Below are 7,066 nucleotides of genomic sequence, written 5' to 3'. Positions count from 1 at the left end.
AAAGAACATAGCTAGTTCTGAGTGGACAAGAACTAACGGACCTGGTGGGTGTCAAATCCAACCAAAGATAAATGTCCTGCTCAAATTAAATATTTATATATAGTGATGAGCAAGGTCGTCTCCACAGGGATTGGGTGGATTTATTTCCAAGTAAACGAAGTAGGGTTTATAAAGATAAGGAAAATAAGATAAAATAAAAGAAAACAACAGAAAGCAATGATCAAATCGATGGGAGATAGCTTGTGGTTGAAGGGACAAGTTCAGCTTTGACTCTTATCATTGATCATCAATGCAAGGATAAATTCATATATTTATGAATAAATTGGTTATAGCCATTAACAAGCTCTAACAGCCAGCCTCTACTCGTATTATTCGGCAACCAAACCAAGCTCTTTGATTGCTTCTCTTATTAATAGACAGTCCTAAACAAGCTCTTAGGATTTAATCTATTAATAGCAATAAGAGGGGAGAGACCCAATTCTGGTCAGCGATCTCACAAGCTCGGACCATTTAAACCAGATCATATATCTTCCTAACATAAATCAAAAATTTTTCTATAATCAATTATGTTAGTTGCCACCATGATTAAACCTACCAATCATATACGAAATTGGAGGTTCAATCGGCCATAGATTATTCTTATTGAATGAGCAAGGCGCCTTCTTGCTTAATCAATAAAAATAATCTTCATAGGAAATCGCAGAAAACATATGAATACCCATAAACAATGAACTAAAATAAAAATCAATTAGATCTCACAATGTTTATAGAATCAAAGCTTCCCTAACCTTTCAACCAGAAAATAAAACTTTACACACACTTCATGTAGAAATTGTGTGGCTTCCAGATGAGAGGGGGCAAACTCTGCCTCTTCCTCCTTGGTTGTTGATTGCTCTCTTTGAAAGTTGAAGACCTCTTGGAGGATTTGATCATCCTCTTGGAGGATAGTCCGCCCCCTTTATATAGACTTAGGAGGGAGTTGTCTCTTGCTCCTCTTAAGAGTTCTTTCTCCATTCGGAGTTCAGTTCTCTAATAGATAATGCCTATATTAGATCTAATCTACTCCTATCTCTTCACTGGTAATCTTAATTTCTCTTATCTTTCTAGAAATAAAACAGAAAGTTGAACTCCTTGATGCTTCAGCCGAATTCTTATTAAGATAGATGGAGTGGGTCCATTCTCTTGCATGCTAAATTCGTATTGGGCTTCCTCAACGATTTGGGCCGCAGCAAGGCTTCTCTGTGAATTGGGCTTCTGCGAACTGGGCTTCTCTATGAGTTGCTTAGAATTAGGGCCCAATTTTGACCTCGATGTATTCCGAATCTATCAAAACTTAAAACATGAAAATTGTAGATTTTTTCCTTATCTTTCTAATGCATTTTGATTCATCTCAATCGAATTCTGGATGGGAGAGTTATGCCCAAGTTACCACACAGCACTGAAATTGTGCAAAATTACCTGATTAGCCTTGTTTTTCACCTAATGCCTTCTTTCGTGCCCTAAATCGAAATACAAGAATAGTGAGTCCAATTAGGCATTATATAAGTATAAAAGTCTGAATATTAGTGGTCCAAAGCTCATAGAGAGTTTTGAGAATGGATTTGCTTGGAACTTGGTTCAACATGTAAATCGTAGACTCCAATGCGTACCCCAAAAGGATATAGGTAGTTCTGAGTGGACGAGAACTAAACGAACCATATCTAATAGAGTCTGGTTTCTCCTCTCTGACACACCATTTAATTGTGGCATAGCGGGAGGAGATAACTGTGATACAATTGAAAAATTGGATGCCAAAAAGATTGCAAAATGGGTGGGCGAATTTCAAAAATTTTCTACCTTTCTTTTAATTGGGAATCGCATTCCCTTATTTTAGAATCAAATATTCAAGGATCTACTCGAACCAAACCAGACCAGATCTGAACCAAAGATCAGGGGAAAGGGTTATACCTGATACGGAGAATCAAAATCTCCTAACGCCAGTGTTCACACCCATAAAATGATCCAAGATCTACTCCTTACACTAAGTGGTCTCTAGGCCAAGCCATCTCATAAAAACCTAGGGACTGTGGGAAGCCCATCAGGTATTATCCTAAATGGCCTTACACTTAACCTCTCAACCCATAATGGACAAGCATTACCCGACAAGAGAGGACCTCTCTCTCAGCTGCAATGAACATGTTGCACTCTCTACTCACATGGATCCCGGGAATTAAAACCATTTGCAAATATTTTGAAACCGTAAATTATATATCATATATATAATTTTTGCAAAACAAAATTCCAACGATTGAAATCAACTACCAGCAGTTTGGTTTCCATCAGAGAGAGTGCACCCCCGATCATTACCTTTGTCCGACAAAATGGCTGATCCCGTCACTATGATCACCCACTTAGATGAATTCTCAGACTATCCCAACATACCCAGGTTTTGACCCCCGCTAAGGATCTCACTGATTGGCATATCAAAGACAGCCCAATCCGACATCTAGTGTAACACCATAATCGGGTCTAGGGGTCAGGTGTAACTTTCCAGTTTTGCCCTTCAATCTCCAAGGTCCATGGCAAAACTGGAAATCTGGTCCAGTTCAAGGGTTCAAATAATCCTACACTGTGTGTGCCTTGGGTCTCACCCTGGCGGCTGAGACAAGCCACCCCAATAGTTGACAGCACACCAGTGTCAGCCTTGGTAGGACAAATCTCCCCAGACTTATCCAATGGCTGTGAACATTTAAAACTAACACAAGTCTCATTAAGTGTCCAGTTTTAGGGTCTTACACAAAAACATATCACACAACATGAATCAAACACGTACTTTATTTATTTACATTAAATATCAAGAGTACATCAAAACTGATTGGAGCTAAGGGCATACAAAACTGTCCAACAACAATCTCATTGTCCTTTAAGTAGTCATTGAATTCGTCAGAGAGATATTCGCCTCATTGATCTTAACGAAGGGCTTTGATTTGTCTCCCCTACTGTTTCTCGACCTCTTGTCTGAACTCTTTGAACTTTTCAAATGATTCAGACTGATGTCTCATTAGGTACATGTAACCATACCGAGAATAATCATCGGTGAAAGTTATGAAATAATGTGTTGGTTACATGTCCTAACATTTATGGGACTACATAAATCAGTATGTATCAGCTCAAGTGTGCCCGTAGATCTTTCAGACTTTTCCGCAAATGGTCATTTCGTCATCTTACCCTAAAGGCAAATTTCACAAGTTGGAAGATCTTTTACATTTATAAAATCCAAAGGACCATCCTTTACCAGCCTTGTGATATTATCTATATTAATATGGCCAAGTCGGTAATGCCACAAGCACGTGGGATTAACTATATCACATGTTTTTTTCTTGGGGATAATTTTTGACATAGTTTCGGTTATGTTTGTTTCTAGAGAAGGACGAAGGACATAGAGACCATTCTCAAGTTCTCCATAAGTGAGGAAATTGTTCTTCAATTTAATAGTAATCTATTTCTAAACAAAATATTATAACCATCCTTGCATAATTTTGAAACAAAAATCAAATTTCTTCTCAAAGTTGGTTCATAAACACAATCTTTAAGTTTGATATTGTCTTCTCTGAAAACAAATTCTACAATTCCTATAGTTGTAACTGCAATAATTGTAGGAGTCTCCAAGTAAAGTATCACCTCGTCGTTACTCAGCCTTTTACTTTCTTTGAACCCCTTCAATGCGTTACATGCCTAAGTAGAAGCCCTGGAGTCAATACACCAGGATTCAGAAGTGACCAACATATTGGTTTCTATGACAAGAGATTCAAAATTACCTTCTTTGTTCTTGGTTTTAGATACTGAGGACTGTTTCTCTTCCCATGCCCGGTCTATTTGCAAAAGTGACATGCATCTGATGCCTTGTCTTTCTTCTGCTTTTTCAGCTTGCCTGCTTTTTTCTGAGGCCTCTTCTTGACCATCCTCTTTCTCTTGCCTAACTTGCCACCTTCAACAAGCATGGTTAACAATTTATCCTTCTTTATTAGTTCTTCGGACCTCTTCAACATATTGTTGAGTTCCTAAAGGCTAACTTTTAGTTTGTTCGTGTTGTAGTTCATGACAAACTAATCGAATGAGGGAGGCAGAGAATTTAAGATTCATCAGTTTTGGTGTCCTCATCTAGCTAAAAACCAAGAGCCTCCAGTTCGTTAATACAACCCATCATTTTTAAAAAGTGGTCATGGACCTGTTGGCTCTCGATCATCTGGGTGGTCATCAACAATTTAAGGACCTTTTAACGAGTAGAACGATTATGCTCCTTGTACATGGTCTTTAGACTATCTAAGATGTCTTTAAAGACTTCGATCTTATCAAATTGCCTCTGGATAGAATTATCTAAATATGCTATGATGTAACATCAGGCAAGAGAATTTTTCTCCTCCTATTCCTAATATTCTTTTCCACAAGCCTTAGAAGCGCTATCACCCAGACATTCCGGAGCAAGGTTCTTATCAACCTTGTCCAATTTATCGGATGTTAGAACCATGTTAAGGTTACAAAACTAGTTAGCATAATTGGGTCCCTTAAGCTTATTATCATTCAACAATTTGGCTAATTATTCATTTGCCATTTATGATAAAAGGCAACACTCATTAGTCCATGACCTAAAATTAATTCATGTTAATTACATAGAAAGGTCTTTTGTCTATGTTCCATCTCTATTTAATCATCTTTGATATTTCCCTCCTATCCTAGTGACGAAGAAACGATACATGTCTCTAAAAATGTGGAAAATCACATAGGTGCATGGAGCCAACTGTTTCAGCTACAAAACCCCACCACTTTCTGTGAAGGATCCTATCCATTCATCAAATGAGTTTTCCCTTTGGCCTCTATTAGACAATGTTCATTTCCATTTTAGGTTAAACCTTTCTGTCTAGTAAGTGCTGACCCATCATATCGTGGACCCCAAGGTACCATGAAAGAGTCTTCCCTTTTAAGATAGGTCTCTCCCACATTGGTCTATGATGCCCCTTTCATCTTATGAAGCAATCCAACCAACTGGACACGCAAATGGATAGCCCAATTTTATGGTGCATCTCGTCATTGCTGATTCAGCCCGCCTTCAGGCTAATGACCGAATGCCTTTAGAGAATTCATCATATGAAATTCTCTATCACCTACACTTATATTAACTAGAGAGAACAAATAAAAATTGTCCCTAGGTTTGATTTAGGTCATACCAAGGTGGCTCCCACTGACTTTCATAAAGTTATATTCAAATGGGCCCAAAATGGGCTAGGGTTCCGCAAGGTTCCTCTTGGGGAGGAATTAATCTGGGGCCTATTGAGAAGGGAAATCATCCAATGATCTGATAGGCATCATGGCAATGATGTGCATTCAGTCATGATGTTCATAGAGAGCCACATACGATTAAAAATGGGCCAAGTGCTTATGGCCCATGTGCGAATCACATTTAGCACATCACATATATTCACATCCACAAATTGATCTAATCAATTAATTACTTATAAAGATCCTAATTAATTTAACATACAATCAGCCCATTGAGCCCATCTATTATCAAATAATAACATCTAGGTATATAAGCTAAACTGCAAAAAGTAGTTCAGCCCATATAGCAGTTGGGTTGATGCTGTTTACTTAGCAGAAATTAGTTCTTACAAGGGAGGGCCAAATTGTATTATGTGATGGGCCATCAAACCCTTGGCCCATTACCAAATTTGAGTCACCTAAAATGTGACCCACGGGTCTGAGATCAAACCCTATTGAACCATGGGTTCGGTCCAACCAGTTTGGACCAAATTGGGTCAATTCGGCCTAGGGTTTGGTGTCCAAAACATGTTACAATTTTCAAGATATTGATATGAAATTATGAATAGCCGAAATTGACATTCAATCACAGCAAGAAAATACATAACTTAGGGTTGTAAGTGTGATGGTCCAAATCTGACCTAGACGAACTGCAAACCCGCAAGAAAAGGGTTAATCGCAGATTACAGATTTCTTTTCTGCAAAAATTCTTCTTCTCCTCCACATTTTCCAGCAAGTCTTCCAATGTAAAAAAATCGAAAAACCTAATTTTCTATTAATTACATCAGAATAAATCCTATACATTTTGTTTAAAAAATATATATATAGACCAAAATGAATAAATAAAATTCTAGAGTGCACGATTCTTGGCAGCCATTAAAAATTTGATCTCCATCACACCAACGGCCCAAGAATTCAAGAAACAATAATAGAACAATTCTAAAATCATTATAGAGTAATAAAGAATTAATTTCATATCAAAACACCCAAAATCTGAGAAAACTGCTAATTGCGCAAATTGGGTATAACAGTTCTACCAATTTGGTTCTTGCTTTAGATCTGATTTATTTTGGTTCAAGATTGAACCTAGCTCTGATACCACTAAAGGGAAGGGAGATCCATCATATGGATGGCCGAACCATGTAGGGTGGCTGGGCAAAATTTAAAAAATTTCTTTTTCTCCCTTCTAGGAATCATATTCCCAGTTTTAGAAAAACTACATTTTTCACGAATCATTCTTGCACCAAACCGAACCATATCTGAAACCAAAAAAAGGGAGAGGAATAATTGATACGGAGTCCACACGTGTAGTTCCCAAATTAGGTGCTAACGCCCAAAGAGGATACCATAACCCGCTTCTAATGAAGATGGTGTAGCTTGAGATGAAACAAGTTCAGCAATGCGGTCCATCAGCAAGAACTACAATCCAACAACTTGGATCGAGCAAGGGAGGTGAGCACAAGTTGGATCTGAGGCCCGTAGAAGAGAATACCAAGAATGGAAGGAGAAAAAATCCCTTGCCCACTGCTATATCATTGCCTCTTTGGACAATCCAATTCAGAGGAAGTTCGATCAGATCGAACTTGCCGAGGACGTATTGGATAGTCTCAAAACAATGTACGAAGTGCAGAATCGTTCTACTCGGCAGAAGGTCTTGAAACAGTTCATGATCACGCAGATGTCCAAGAACCAACAAGTTCACAACCATTGTCTCCTGATGATGGGTTATATCAACGAACTGGAGGCTCTTGGATCCGGGTTAGATCTGGTA

The sequence above is a fragment of the Nelumbo lutea genome, chromosome 3 (assembly GCF_056320005.1).
Source record: "Nelumbo lutea isolate HS-2025 chromosome 3, American lotus-T2T, whole genome shotgun sequence".
In the NCBI taxonomy this organism is placed as follows: Eukaryota; Viridiplantae; Streptophyta; class Magnoliopsida; order Proteales; family Nelumbonaceae; genus Nelumbo; species Nelumbo lutea.
Note: the sequence above shows the minus strand (reverse complement) of the source record.